Consider the following 17,161-nt stretch of genomic DNA (forward strand, 5'->3'; position numbering starts at 1 on the left):
ATATTTATCAGTATTTAAAGTATGATCTTTTAATGGTTAAACAGTAGGAACAGGTTTTTTTGTGTGTTATATCATATCAGGAAATAAATTATTATTGTTTATTGTTTTATTTTTTTAATACATGGTAATCTCTATAATGCACAACATGAATCAGCGAAATTTTGTGTAAAAAAAGCTTAATATTAAAACCGAACTTTATTCCTAAACACCCATATTTCCTTCTAGACAATAGGCAAATATTCTCACACACACATACCCACTAACACCAACACATACACACATATTTCATACAAAACTTGCATCGAGAAGACGGGTCGTTGAGACGGTATAAATCCACAAGTTTTGCAAGACGCGATGTTCAGGCGCAGAACGCCTTCAAGAAAGTTAATAGCAACGAGTTGCGCTCAGTCGTAATATCAATGTTCTGTGTAGGCGTTTGTTTATTCTCATACAAAATGTAATGTCATCGAGCACTTGCCCTTGACACATTGTACGTGTAACATCTCGTTTTTTAATTAAATGTATATTTGGAACATTCGGGACTTTGATTGGCACCATTATATCCTCTAAAGATATAACATGGTGGCCCATGAGGGGAACTAAAATAATAATCGCAAACGGAAAACCGGCAAAAGTTTCCAAAGGCGTAATACAGTCGACGGCGCGCGGCGGCAACGACTTCACAATTTCGAAAGAGCTACGTGGACAAGCAAAAGCCACGGGTTCCCGTGTAAGAAGAACTGCCTCCTGGACAGCATAGGAGCCCAGGGTTCGAGCAGTGGTGCAGCCAAAGCATCACATCGAGGCGAGCGTCAGCGTGTTAACCAAAAGTTAAGTGCCCATCCTTTGCGTAAATTCCATCCAACTATCCAAATTTCCATAAATACCTATTTAAACATTGAGAATAGTGCTTCATTTGTGTAAATTAAAGTTATTTCGTGCATAATATTGCCGAACTTTCCCGTAATTGTTTCAAATAGTATACCTAATCGAGTTATATTCATCCACCCTCAACAAAAAATAATTAAATTTTTCTTGGAACAAAGACTGTGCATTAGTTATTAGCTCATTAGCAATTCAAATAAGGTCAATATTACGGATAATATCTATCTAAGATAGATCTATTCATTTATTTGTGCATTTGTTGTAGTTTTGTTTTGTTTTTGTTATTTTCAACTAGTGGGAGCTATTCAATAGTATTGTAGCCCAGTCTTAGTGTGTATTGCCGACTATTTCAGGGTAAATAACGCCGTGCTTGCGACAAGTATTCTCCGATCATTCGGGGCTTAGTCGAGCGAGTTCATACCAGCGCGAGCAGCAATCAGCTGATTGTGCGCGCGACGCAGACCGGCTTCCCGTACGGCAGGTGACACCGAGACGAGGAGCGTGAGCCCATTCATTTTCTTTCATTTATATTGTTTTAATACTTCCAAGTTTAAAGTAAATTTCATAGTGGTGATTCACAATGTCTGAAAACAAGCGTTATAAAGAATTAGTTACTAAACGAGCGTCCGCCAAAGGACAGATTACAAAGTTTAAAAATTATTTAAGTAATATTTCCAAAGAAACTGAACTAAATGATATTCAATTAACGGAATTAAGATTGAAGTTAGCCAAGTTCGAGGCTTTGTCTGTTAGGGTTGATGACTTGCAGAGTGAGATAGATGTTTTAAATCCTGAGAATATTGAGGCGGAAATTGATGAGCGTGATCGCATGGAGCAGGATATAGTTATTAATATAGCCACTGCTAAAAACTTGTTAGACATACTTTCGAGCAAAAGAGAAAGCGATAATAGGCGTAGCTCCGTTCACAATGCTTCATGTTGTAACGACGAACATTATCGCAATGTAGAATTTAAGCTTCCTCAAATTCAAATCACAAAATTTAACGGTGAATATTTCCGCTGGTTAGAGTTTAGAGATACATTCGAAAGTTTAATTCATAATAATGAGCGCATCCCTGAAATAAATAAATTTCACTATCTAAATTCATATTTGCAAGGTGACGCAGCCAGAATCGTTTCTAATTTTGAAGTTTCGGCAAAAAATTATGGTGAAGCTTGGAAACTACTCTGTAGCCGCTACAATAACAATAGAATATTAATTAATCACCATTTGAGTTCACTAGTTCACTTAAAACAGCTTCCACGTGAGTCAGAGAAATCATTAAGGTATTTGGTTGATCATATTACAAAAAATTTGCGTGCTCTTGCCAGTCTTGGACAGTCAACTGACAATTGGGATGTTTTAGTTATATACATGGTCTCGGGTAAGCTGGATAATCAAACATTGCTCAAGTGGGAGGAGTATCGTAGCACTATGGTGAACGACTCCCCGACTTTAGAGCAGTTTTTTAAATTTATTACGGACCGTGCTAATGTGCTTGAGTCTACAAGTCGTAATAACAATCATAGTGATAATGTTAGTGTTCCTAGAGTGCCTAGCAATCCGCAGCGGTCAACTACAAATAATAATAATCAAATTCATCATTTTCAAAAATATAATCAAAGACATAATTCGAATAGCGTAGTTAAATCGTTTGCAACCACTAGCCATAATAAAAACAAGGCACAGCCTGGATTTACATGCATAATTTGTGATCAACGTCATAGAATTTATGACTGCCCAACATTCAAGGCTAAAAGTATTGACGAAAGAATGAACGATGTCTTAAAGTACAAACTATGTACGAATTGTTTAAGACAGGGTCACTCTGTCAATGACTGTCGCTTAAGAAGTTGCCAGGAACCGGGTTGCACTGAGAAACATAACAGCTTGCTGCATCGGCCACCAGCGTTAGTAGGTCAGCTCATCTCCGTCGAGGAGCAGGGGGAGGTTGTATCCGCTTATTGTAACAAAAATACTAATCAAATTATATTATCAACTGCCGTAGTCGAGGCATTGAATCCACTTGATGGGCAAAAGATCAAGGTTCGTGCGCTTTTAGACTGCGGTAGTCAATCATCATTTATTACTGAATCCCTTAAGGTCGGATTAGCATTAAAATCTTTTCCCATTGACACTCTAAAGGTCATTGGCATAGGAAACACGCCAAACAACAAGGTTAATGAAAGCTGTAATATTAAACTACAGTCAATCAATAGTTCATTTAATATTTCTTGTTCATGTTTGGTTCTAAAGGAGCTGACTGGGCGATTGCCAAAGTTTCCCATCGACATCAGCTTATTGCAGCTACCTGATAATATTTCGTTAGCTGACCCCATGTTTTATCAGCCAGCCTGTATAGATATATTGATAGGTGCTGATTTATTTTGGGATATTTTAGGAAACGAACAAATCTCGTTAGGAATCAATAATCCAAAGTTGAGAAGTTCGCAATTAGGTTGGATAGTGTCCGGTCCCATTCAAGCAGTGACTCCTGACAAAAGGGTGCACTGTAATCATAGTGTAATTTCCAATGATAATGATAGTGTTGACAAGCTTCTAACTAAATTCTGGGAGCTGGAAGAAATACCAGCCAAACCAATAACCAATGAAAACGAATGTGAAAGGCATTTTCTCGCCCACACAACGAGAACTAATACAGGCAGATTTTGTGTGAAATTGCCACTTAAGGATAGCGCAGACTGCTTGGGCGATACATACAAGTTAGCTAAAAAACGCTTTATAAATTTAGAAAAGAGGTTAGGACGAAACCCCACGTTAAAATCAGAATACACTAATTTTTTAAAGGAATATGCGGATTTGGGTCATTTATCAGTGGTAGACGTCAATTGTGCATTAACTTCGAGTTATTATCTTTGTCATCACGCGGTTCTAAAACAAGAAAGCGAAACTACCAAGCTTCGGGTGGTATTTGATGGTTCAGCACCGTCTTCTTCCGGCTATTCACTAAATGACATATTGATGGTAGGTCCCAACGTGCAGGATAATCTTTTTTCCATACTGGTACGTTCTAGACAGTATAAATACCTACTCACGGGCGATGTAGAAAAAATGTTTCGCCAGGTACTGCTACATGAGGATGACAGACACCTGCAGCGTATTTTGTGGAGAGAGACAGAATCTGAACCCATTAAGACTCTGGAGCTCAATACTGTAACCTATGGAACGGCCAGTGCAAGTTATTTGAGTACTCGCTGTTTATGGCAGATTGGTCAACTGCAGGACGATGTGCATATAAAGGACATCATCCAACAGGACTTCTACGTAGATGACCTCATAACTGGGTCCGATGACGCCCAGGAGTTAGTATACATTCATAGGTCTGTAACTCAAGCGTTAGAATCAGCTTGTTTTCATTTAAGAAAATTTAAAACTAATAATTCCGCTATCTTTGATAATGTTATTGTAAATGAACAAGATAAGTTACTTTTTAGCGAGTCCATAAGCACCCTAGGGTTGGGCTGGACGCCTTCTAGTGATATGTTACATTTTCCTATAAAGGGTTTTTCAAGTGATGATAGTCAAACTATAACAAAACGACTAATCATGTCAAACGCTTTTAAGATATTTGATCCATTAGGCATATTAAGTCCGGTCGTAGTGAAACCTAAAATAATGCTGCAAAAGCTTTGGCAGCTAAAGTTAGATTGGGATCAGCCGGTCCCAGATGCGATAAAAAACGACTGGAATAAGTTTTCCGAAAGCATACAATATTTGTCCAATTTACAAGTGCCTAGGTTAGTTTTAGGTGAATCGCCACAATGTATTGAACTACATTCGTTTAGCGACGCTTCAAAACACGCGTACGGAGCATGCATTTATATGCGGTGCATAAATATGAACGGTGACGTCACCGTCAGATTGCTGTGTGCAAAGTCGAAAGTGGCGCCATTAAAACCCACTACTATACCGCGCCTCGAACTCTGTGCAGCCTTACTCGCCGCTAAACTAACACGAGCAGTACTCGATTCACTTCGACGTAAACCCGCTAAACTGGTGCACTGGTGTGACTCATCTGTGGTATTGTGTTGGATGCGCTGTGACGCCAGTAAGCTAAAGGTGTATGTAGCTAACCGCGTTACAGAAATAAGGGAGTTAACGTCTTCTTCAGCGTGGCGATATGTTCCAACGCAGTCTAACCCGGCTGACTTAATTTCCAGGGGTGTGGACGCTAAACCATTTACATCAATGGCACTGTGGTGGACGGGGCCTAGCTTTCTACTCCTAAACGAGTCCGAATGGCCTAAGTTAAACACCAATGAGCCGGACATTCTACCGGAATTGAAGGTACACTCGGCAATAATTAGTGAATCAATAATTGATTTTGATAAATATTCAAGTTTCACAAAGTTACAGCGAGTACTCGCTTATATACGTAGATTTTTATTTAATCTTAAAAATAAAGATAAGAAACGCTTAGGTGTATTGTCCGTTAATGAGTTGCGTGAGTCATTCTATTCATTATGCGTTATCGCTCAGGTTCAGTTATTTACTAATGAGTACGACTTGTTATTGAAAGACAAGCCTTTAAATAATAATAGTAAGTTACTATCGTTGTCACCTTTTTTAGATGAATGCAAACTTATTCGGGTTGGTGGTCGACTCGATGCGTCGACGCAGTCGTTTGAAAAGAAGCACCCCATTTTACTTCACGCATCTCATAGATTAACTAAGTTATACTTTAAAAAGGAACACCTAAGTCACATGCATGCGGGTCCACAGTTATTGTTGGCTGTCGTGCGTGAAACAGTGTGGCCTATTAATGGTAGGAACCTTGCAAGGCGCACCGTTAACAATTGCGCACGATGCAGGCGGCTACGCGGCATAACGTTGCAACCCAAGATGGGTAATCTGCCATCGCAACGCATTACGCCTGATTATCCTTTTTTATCCGTTGGCCTAGACTTTGCTGGACCTTTTTATATTGTAAATCGTAAGGGACGCGGTAGTCGCGTAATTAAATGTTATCTGTGTCTTTTTGTATGTTTACGGTACAAATGTATTCACCTGGAAGCTGTCAGCGATTTGTCAAAGGATGCATTCATAATGACACTTCGACGGTTTATTGGTCGTCGAGGCAAACCAGCTGAAATATTCAGCGATAATGGAGCCAACTTTGTGGCCGCCGCGAAAGAAATAGGATCATTCTTAGCGGAAAACCAGGAGCCTTTGTATCATTTTGCAAGTCAGCAGTCAATTAAATTTAAATTCATCCCGGCTTACACTCCTCATTTCGGTGGCATATGGGAAGCCGGTGTCAAATCGGCGAAGTATTTTATAAGACGAGTTATAGGCGACAGTCACTTCACATTTGAAGAGATTTCAACTTTGTTTGCACAAGTGGAGGCTATTCTCAACAGCCGCCCCTTGTGTCCTCTCTCTTCCAATCCTAATGACCTCCTCCCTCTCTCGCCAGGGCACTTCATTATTGGAAGACCGTTGACTGCTCTGCCAACACCAACACTGGAGGATGTCAAGGAAAGCCAGCTACGACGCTATGAACGGCTGGAAAGGACGCACCGTCATTTTTGGAAGAGATGGCAGCGGGAGTATCTGTCTGAATTGCAGCACAGGACTAAATGGAAGGCGAGCTCATCAAAGCTCGATATCGGAGACATGGTACTCTTGGCTGACGACAACGCACCGCCACTTGCCTGGAGACTCGGCCGAGTTACCCGACTCATATCCGGCCCTGATGGAATTTCCCGAGTAGCAGACGTTCTCACCAACAGGGGCAACGTGCGGCGCTCGCTAGTACGGCTCTGCAGGCTACCCACCGCGGAGGAACTAAAGGGTTATTGAAAGCAAGCTTTCAATGGCCGGGAGTATGTTCAGGCGCAGAACGCCTTCAAGAAAGTTAATAGCAACGAGTTGCGCTCAGTCGTAATATCAATGTTCTGTGTAGGCGTTTGTTTATTCTCATACAAAATGTAATGTCATCGAGCACTTGCCCTTGACACATTGTACGTGTAACATCTCGTTTTTTAATTAAATGTATATTTGGAACATTCGGGACTTTGATTGGCACCATTATATCCTCTAAAGATATAACACGCGACATAAATCAGCCTGATGTATTAGAGTTGTGGAATTAAAAATATTAACGCTGATCTCGATTTACGACTTCTGATTAGATCGTGTATGCTAAATGGGGTAGATGGGGGTCGTTTTTATAAAATCTACAGTTATGTTTACTCTTATGTGAAATTAACTCCCTGTCTGTTAGTCGCGCTTTCACGCTAAAACTACTGAACCTATTTCAATAAAGCTTGGTATACAGATAATCGAGAACGTGAGAAAGGACATGGGCTACGTTTGTCCGGATAGACTTGTGACGCGGGTAGAATCGAGGTGGAGGTGTAAAAAAATTATAGCTCAGTCAGAGAAAATAGGCTGACAAATAAACAGACCGCTAGTAGCCCACTTGCTTTATTAATTAAAGGAATGATATTCTTTGCTGTGAGATATACTATGTCGACTGTGGCCTAGTTCTTACAAGCTTTACTTATTTGGCAATGTTTAGAAATTAGAGCAATTTCAGTCACACTGCTATCAACAGCTGTTTTCACAAACAATATTAGACGCAGACACACTGCATTACCCAACGAGTCCAGATGCAACTGCATCAGAAGCTTGTTTGCCTCCACGCCTATCAAACTTGGCATTCACTGCAAAACAACCGCATGGACACACCAACAATACAATATAAATTATCACTATATATCACTCAAAATCAACACGCTTTTTTAAATCTCATGTTACAGTCAAACCCTCTAAAACTGGCATAAAAGGAAACGGCCAATAAATCTGCGCCACGTCGCGCTAGACAAATAAAACATGTATGAAACAAAAAAAAGTATATATATGTGTGTACGAAATTCGCAAAAAGAATTACAAGCAATAACATGCAGTAGTGTTAATATTGGGTGCGCAAGAAAGCTGGTTGTTAAGGGATTTTGTTTCTTATGCTGTTGGGGTAAGGTTGACGTTGATGGCAGGAGACAGCGTGGTAGTGATTTAGTCCCTATCGGCCGTCAACCTGATTAATGTCGCTAGTAAATCAGCGGATTACGACAATGCGAGAAATGACGAGTCGCGGCTGGATCGCAAGCGATACTGGTGTATAGTGCAAGTTATGGCAATTTTTAGTTTTTCTTAGACCAGCTTGAGGCTTCCATTTAAAAATTAATACTAAAAATAATTTAAAATTAATGGCAATAGTAATACCTAACTCATTGCATAAAAAATTAAGCAAAGATCAGGCCATAGAACATAGGTGTGTGTGTGGTACCTGGTACAAATATTCCTTTACCTGTTATGCACTATTGGTTCTTATTAATTAACATAACATTAAAATGTATGTGTATTTTTACTATTAATTTCTCTGTTTCTCAGTGCGTATCGAATGATATCATCAAATATTGTTATATAGTAAAACGAATACCTTATTCTTTACATTGTCTTTAAATAAATCGCTTTCGCTTATAACTTTATCCCACAAGTCACTCGCATCGAATTATTGAGTAAACACGTACGTAATCGCGCGATCGTTTCATTTAGAACGAATGCAAGGGCATCGGGAGAAATATCGCTCCATATATTTTCTAATATAAAAGTGTCAATTTCTTATAATAGGATTTGAATTAAAAAATGTATTTTTACAAATCTGTGAAAGGTAACCTAATCTTTGTGAAAGATTTGTGCGAAATTCATTTTTGGGATATGTGGTGATATAAAATATCAGTCAGGTTTTATTATGAGAATGTATGCAGTTAATTTTATTGCTTCATTTTCGAGCCTAGGTAAGGCTTTCCTGTACAATAATTATTATTTTGTTTTTTAAGCGATGTACACTGAAACAATGACATTATAAAGAAGTATTTACGTGAAACCCTTCACAGTTGAGCGTTTACCTGCCGTGTTTCTTCTAAAACCTACTTCAAGCCGCTGAAGAAGGTCAGTCAATTCTTAACATCTGTCAAGTTTTATTTAAATGTAAGTATGAAACATTATCATGTCATACTTACGTCTTCTCGTATCTTTAAACTATATCTAGCCTTGAACGCCAAATATTACCTAGTGACGTAACAGTGACTATTAATGAATTAGTACAAAAAGTTAAGTTCAACTCTAGTGTCTGGTTTTAAATTACACAAGACATTAGTCAATAAATCATTTATTAGTAATGTGAGAGTGGGTAAAAAGTGCTATAAAAGTAATTGAACTTTTATGTAACATGTTATTAAAATAAAGCAATTACTATGATAATACTAGAAGCGTTGAACCTTGTCAATAGACTAAAGTAAAGCTTAATGTTCAGTACTTTTGATGCTTTTGGAGTCACCTAATTTTAAAACCATTCTCACACTAACCATACAGAAGAAACGTACTTTCACCTTACCACCCTTAATAAATAAAACTACACACTACGAACGCGTGACACACACCACTTACTTCAGTTCCACACACAAGAAAAAAATATTTTTAACAAAAATCCCTCACAGCCAATCAATCACTCATAATTGCACACAATCCATAGAAAACTAAAATAAACTAAAAAGAAAAAAACTTACTCACACGTTGACAGAATCGCGTGTGTGTGCACGTCACATTGGAACTGACAAATTGATTTATGCCGTCGAGGGGAGAGCGACGAACCTAGTAAGTTTGCACTAAGTCCGACCCGGCTCGCTCGCTGCTACATGTTTGAAAATTTTTACAAGTATATTTTTTTTTTTGTATATTTTTGATTTTGGGCAGGATTTCTGTAAAGTAGGTAATTGGTATATTATGGTATATTAACTGGTATATTAAATAATTAAAATGAAGTACATAATTATATTGGTTTAGCTTTCCTATAATTTACATATTTTGGCCTCCGAGACGTAGAATCTGCTGATTTTCTGAATAATGTCACGGCCATTATTCTGGAAGTTAAAATCAATGTTAAGTATATTTACTTACTGTAACTACTTCTCAGGTATAAAATATATATTTTCCTTCAACATTATAGACATCTACAAAACTTTCAAAATGTAAATGCAATACCTACATATATGTAGACGGATACATTTTCTTTATATTAAAAAGCTTTTTAGATAATTTTGATGCGCCTGTCATTAAAAGACACTAAAATTGTGACCGACGTTTCAAAACCTTTACATTTTACGCATGTTTCTCTACATAAAAAATACTTATCTACGCGTGACGGACGGACAAGCCTTATCTACTCAATATATACAATATGTCCACTTAATTGGTGCGTATACATTTTTTACCTTCAAATCACATTGACACCTAAAGTTTTATGGTTTTTCAAACTATAAAACTCTTGGACAGTAAACTGGTAGATTTAGTGGTCACCAACCAATCGTGTTTCAACTGGTTTATGGCCTGTGACCATAAGATCTACGTCACCAATCCCGACTGTCGTGTCTCGTAAAATAGATAAATAACGATTTTGGACTTTTTATTAAGTCTCGATAAGATATATTTGTTATGTCTTCATTCGGCTTCGGAAGAATCAAAGCTTTAAAAAACTGTGATGGCCGACATTTTTTCGGTTTTTACTACAACAATTTGTTTGTTTACAATCTAAATAGCTTAACAGATTATTGTTTTATCTGTTTATAATTATTTAAACAGTGCAATCAAAAAACCCACGATTAAAATGACGTGCGTAATTAGGCTGGTATCGGCAGTCACGTCTGAAATAATAATCTGTGATACGCCCCGATGCTAATAAAGTACGCAATAGTACAAAGATTAAGTAGCCAGGTAGTAGATGGTAATCATCATTCATGTCAATAATTCAACAATGACTTTTCATAAATTAAATATCGATTTTTAACTTTGATTATATAGTTTATGATATACATCTCGAAAACAAAGTAATTGTAGTAGTGATCGTAACTAGTTCGCCAGGAAATATCTCGATTATTTATCTTTAAGTAATTAACAACACAATCAAGGATGTTTTGTTAGTGTTATCATATTGGAGTAATTATTTGGAATTAATGTCAAAAATTGCAGCTAGTTGAAACTTGTTCATAACTTGCTGAAATCATATTGTTTTTGTGGCCTTTCTGATTAGGAACTCGTGAAAACCCAAAAGGTAATTATAGTTGTGAATATTTTTGATTGCATTCCGTGGTAGGTATTATTTGTAAATTTTCCTTCTTTGGCTGCACTGAGAGTAAGTTTTATAATTCTTTCAATTATATTCTTGTGCCATGTTGACTGTTTGCGTATTGCCAAAACCATGATAGGCTCAATTCGTTATTTCCTCTCTTTTAAAATATTACACGAACATGCCAATATTACAGGCAATCTTTTACCATTTTCAATAGCAAAATGCCAGCTCATAATATCGGATACAGCCATCTAACTTAACACAACATATTATATTGAAGTACAATGTCATAAAATGGTCCAAATTACGCGGGCCCGATATCCAAAAACAATGTCCCGATCGACGTGAAACTTCAACACATTTTCAACCTTATAATCTACGGAATAAAGTTGCTTTTACGTATTGTGTTCAACGAATGCAACTACGCGACTGAATAAGTTTTTTTCAATTATAAAAGACTTAATTTGTTAGGCCACCACCGAGCCATTCTAAAGCTTCGTGTTCGACTATAAGGTTGAATTTCCCTTGCATTTAATAATGATATATGACCAACCAAAATCAAAAAGGTTATCCACGAAAATGTTAATATAATAGTTGCTTCAGTACTACGGGTTTTGTTGGCGTGAAGGCATAAATCAATTTTATGGCCTCATCTAAATCAAACGCGTTTTAATGGGCGTCCCCCGTCATATCATAGCGTAGTATGATAATTTACTGCTACTATGTGACGAATGTTAGAAATAAAGGGCCCTTCGGCCGCCCCCCTCACCTCTCGTCCCCCCCTACGTCGTATGGATTAGTTTTATGCCCTAAACCGTTGTCGTAAATATGTCAGGCGTATCTCGGGCCTTCGGGAGCTGCGCCGTGTGAGATAATTTTTGAATTTACTTATTATTAGTTTTTTGGAAGGTGGATCATCGTGGTGGACTAAGAATGGTTCATTGTCCTGTCGGTCATAGTAATGGATGTCAGGCTAATATGTGATTGCTCAGCTGGTTTTGCGACAATGAGTTTCTGGTGTGATAAAATGCTACTAATCATTTACAGTATTGGGAAGCTAGGAAAGGACAGTTTGCTTCATTCAATTGGACTCACTAAAAGACCGATGTGTAAGATTCAAATGGCTTCTACTCTAGAAGTAATATTGATACTATTTTTCAGATTCAGAATAACAAAAAATAATAGACAGTCTTTAAATAGATACATATTTTTATTAATCATTTAAAATTATTATATGTTTTTATGCAATTATGTTTTCTAATATATCGCTTCTAGTTTTATTTAACGCGACCCCTAACACGAGCCTTCAACTTAACGAAAGACATTTCTAAGTTAACACAAGTTACGAGTAATATACTTAACTCATGCTTAATGCCCCGAAAAGTAAGATAGTAACGTTCGCGTTTATGAGTTATTTATGGGGTCAAGTTAACTTTAACAGGTTAGTAGGTTTATAAGCAGTGGAGTGATGTGTAAAACTGAAATAATCGGGGTTATAAAATAATAGGCTGTATTTCAGTAAGTATAACTACAGAAAATTATAAACATTGTGAAAAAGAAACGTAATTATTCTCTCACATAGCTGTTATAGAAAATCATAATTATTTGGTATTGACATCCTAGGCATATTCAAAAATTTGTTGTGGCAACCTTGAAACGCGAAGAGCAATCCGAGGAACCGTGAACATTGAGTTAGGGGCCAAAATTCAGATATGATCATGCTCATAATGTACGGATGGATATATTTGAATGCGCAAATAACGACTTTGGTGACGGACGACTAAAAGTTTGATGGCCTGGTGATATCTTTGTTAAGTTAATATAAATTAGTCGTTATTCTGCCCCTTTCATTTCTTTGAATTTGAATATGAAGCCATAATTTAGAAAAGAACTACGTAAACAAAAAATATGTATCGTGAAAAACTGCGCAAGTGACGTCTTTCTTGCTGACGTCACCATGTTTCAGAATTTTCAGTTCTAGGTCAAAATTCTTCAAAAGTGTGTGAAAGTTACAAGAGATTATTTCCAATATGATTTAATACTTGTCTTGACGAAAACAAAGTCAGAACAAAGATTACAATGGACTGGTCAAGCGTCAATGTATATTTTTAGAGGGGTTCCGCAGACTTTAAAACGTATGATAGCGATAAAATATTGAGTTCCTGTAACTTTTTATTTTTTGTAATTTCGTATGGATTGTTTCAAATACTTATTGCAATTTTCATTTATGTTTTGATTACCTAATATCACAAAAAAAAATACAGTCGCTGCCCATTCACGCCAAACGCCGTAGTTTTTTAAACCTTATTAGATGATCCAACCTAAGAAGAAAACTACCATTACCCTACTAGGTTTTCTCTCAAGACCTGCCTAACATGCTTGTCTATAAATCTGTCAATACATACAGAATGCTTTCAAGAGTGGATAACCTCAAAGTGTGGGGTATCGCTTGACATGCGTTTAGTACCTAGCGCTTAGCTGAACATGTGACGGCGACAAATAGGTCACTCTTTAGTTTAGTGCGTCAAACAAGTTGGTTGTAAATTAGGTAGAATGGTCAAGTAGCTAAAAATTTTAAGTTATAGAAGTGAGGCTCAGTTTTGGTTTCTAAAGGAAGAAGAAGGCTTGCATGCTACATATGCGAATTTTCTACTCAAATAAAGGTTTTTTTTATTTCTTTGTTAATATTCTAATTGGGAAAGTGAGTTTGTTTATTAGGCTTTTATGCTATGATAGCTGCAGTGATTGATATAAAACTTAGCATGGAGAGAGGTGGTAACTTGAAGAAGGAAATAGGATAGTTTTTTCCGGGTGCAAGATGTAGTAGCCTCAGGACGTAAACATATTTGTGACTGAAATCTAGTTTTCTAATATTTATGATACCTATTAAGTATAAGCTTGTTCTTGAGCCATCTTTATTATCTCAGAAGATCAAAGGACTCTGAAAGGAGGAGGATTCTGAAGATAATTTTAGTTTCCTATTTCTAAAAACCTTTAACTACACGGAACCCCAAAAAACAATGACCTCATTCGCTTAACGTGTAGGCAAAATATAATAAGCAACATGAAATTTATGTCGGACATAAATTTCATTAATTACCTACAGCGATGATTAATGGCCGTAACTATGGTATATTTAACGAAAATAATCATTATTATTGAATAACAACATATCGTTCAAATGGCTGTATTGATAGTTTCAAGTCGATTGATTGAGAATGCGTGCACACTGACGACTAAACAGTCGCCCGACTGTTGGCCCGGTGATTGATAAAATATTTTTTTTGGGAAAATCGTGAATTCAAAAAAGTTTTTATCCAATCTGATACCGGACAAATACCTGATCGTTCTTACGTGTGTACATCCATTCATCTTCATACTTATTTATGAGCCCAAACCGACTATCGGCCGACTAAAAATTTGTAGTATGCGCGTTCTCTAAATTGTGGGAATACTGGCTTTAAGATATGATTAATATTGGGATTGAGTGGGAGTGGTTTATGGGAATCGGTTTTGATTGCGTTTTGGCTTCTTTTTTGGACATTTTTGTCTTAGAAATTACAGTATACTGTTACAGCCTTTTTATCGTCCCACTGCTGGGCACAGGCCTCCTCTCACATGGAGAAGGATCGAGCATTAATCACCACGCTTGCTCAATGCGGGTTGGTGATTTCAAACTTTATAGTCCAGGTTTCCTCAAGATGTTTTCCTTCACCTTTTTATCAGCCATTGGTCATCAGACAGTATACCTACAGTAACTTTATTGGTTGAATATTGGTCTCTGCGGTTTTGCACAGATTCTAAGAAAACATTGGCTTGACAGAGAGAGTCGTAAGTCGTATTTTGTTATATATTTTTAATATACTTTATAGAATGAACGTATGTTATGTGGAATATAATACACTTCTTGTTTATGGACCCTATTCTCAAAACAGAAACCTAAAACGAGACCGTGACTAAGATCACGGTCTCGTTTTAGGTTTCTGTTGTTTTACTATTAATACAAGACTACTTTCCATATGTAACTGAAACTTTAACATTTAGTACTAGAAAGTACAAATCTTAGATCAATAATATTATTATGTTGTCCCCTTCTACCCGACTTTTACGACTTCCAATAAACGGCTTACATTATTTTGATTGCGCACTAAATTTTTACTCACAAAATCACATCCAGGAGAATTTAGAGATGTTTTTTTAAACCTTTTTTTAATGAGATGAACCACTAAACAGTTTATAGGGATACGGAGGGCACAATAAAACACGCGAAACATTTAAATAATTACATTACGACTTTGTCGGGAGAAAAGGCCGTAAAACGACTTCAATTTTTACGACTTTTTTACCGATTCCGGGGATAAATGTGTGTACATGCGTAGATAGTTCGTTTGATTTGGAAAATTTTATTTTATACTGACTTGTTCCTGTACCTCATTATGTTTTCTTGTACTTAGGATCAGATAAAATTAGTAGTTACAAGATTTAGAATTTATTTCTATATCTACGTAAAGATGTTTAAAACTATTTTATCTACTGGAAAATTTTCTTCAAAGTTTCTCTATTGCAAACGATATACAAGATATAGTGAGTGAAATATTTGCAGTTTGATGAAAAGTGAATGAGAAGCCTGAACTGAGCCACTGAAAGATTATGCCAAATCTTTATCATATCTTTTATTAGCCGTCTAATTGTTTCAGTGGCTCAGTTTGGAAATTTCAGGCTTCTATTTGATTAAAACCATATTATGAAAGCCTTTCGAACACATCAGATGTGATTTTCGTAGACATCGACTGTTCCCAAAAGAAATGTCATCCTGTGTACCAACAGCAAGAGACCTATTAAGGCTTTCCCTTTTCACCCATTTCTTAAAATTCATCATCACATAAATTCAAAAATCAAAAAGTATCATAAATAACAGTAGCTGTGCATAAACCGGTACATGAATAACTCATAGGATTGTTTTCATTTCATTTTATTACGCCGCGTGCCAGTCACACGGAATTTTGTATAATACACGAATGTGCAAGCTATAAAAACGTTGTTTTTATACGTTTAATAACTTCACTGGCTATGTTGCACTAAAATGGCTAAATTGTAAGCTTTGAGCGATTGCAAGGTTGTGAATTTGTGATGAAAGTTGAATTTTACATTTTAAGGAGCTTGCTTTTTCCGTGGTTGTAGGTAAATAGTAATGGAATTTAAGTATGCATTTTTGGTAGTTCATTTTTAGTAAATTATCTTGTTTAGATAAAACAGAGAAATACATAATATGAAAAGGGTTCCAGGCATGTATTTAGAAGGACATCCTATTACAGGTGAATTATTTTCAGCAGGTACAAAAGTTGAACTAAAAGATAAACTTCATCATCAAAAAATTTCACCGTCCCATCATCACAACACTCCCATTTAATTACCAAAAATACTTCCGAAAAGGCAGTAAATGCGTTTTTCCACCACGCTTGCAGATGGCTGACGTGACAAATGCCGACATTGACGGTGCAGCTTCGTCGACCTACCCTCCGCGGGGTGAAAAATGGGCCGTGTAATGCAGGCTTTATTGCTAAATTAATATCATTCAGGGGACTGATTTTTGATTGGTTATTGAAAAATTTTTGCTATGCAATGTTCTTTTTTTATAGGGAATGTTTCAGTCGGGAATTATTCAGTTTTTTATTGTCATTAAGGATAGGTGACCGTCGGTCTTAAAATTTATTTAAGGTGGACTTAACGCCATAGGCGTTTTCTGCCAGTCTACCTTTGGGTGGCGGAGAAATAGCTGTGGTAGGTGCAAAGTTTTTGATAAAATTTTATTTTTTTTAAATCGTGCATATAACTAGATAAATATGGTATTTATTCTTAAACATGGGCAATACATAAAAGATTTTTGAATTGCCTAAGTTGGAAGAAGAAACCTATTGAAAACCAGATAAAGCAAGTATAATGATTTTAAAATTTATAGTTAAGTCAATGTGTGTCAACAAAAAGCACTGCACTTTATGTCCAGCCAAAGTTTCAAACATTCTCAAGTTCCAAACAACAGTTTTATCCCAAGAACACACTCAAGCAACACCACATTAACTAAACCTAACCCTCAAAAATCGCTAAATAACAGCCGCCAACGG

The 17,161-nt window shown here is 36.7% G+C and overlaps 1 long non-coding RNA gene across 1 annotated transcript; it reads left to right on the top strand.

Moving 5' to 3' along the window:
* The first annotated feature begins 360 nt into the window (after positions 1-360).
* Positions 361-6,915, top strand: LOC126053532 (uncharacterized). Its single transcript, XR_010276788.1, has 2 exons — positions 361-5,194; positions 6,324-6,915. It is a non-coding gene; the product is annotated as an uncharacterized LOC126053532 (long non-coding RNA).
* Positions 6,916-17,161: the final 10,246 nt, after the last annotated feature.

Source organism: Helicoverpa armigera, chromosome 9 (genome assembly GCF_030705265.1).
Source record: "Helicoverpa armigera isolate CAAS_96S chromosome 9, ASM3070526v1, whole genome shotgun sequence".
Classification (NCBI taxonomy): Eukaryota; Metazoa; Arthropoda; class Insecta; order Lepidoptera; family Noctuidae; genus Helicoverpa; species Helicoverpa armigera.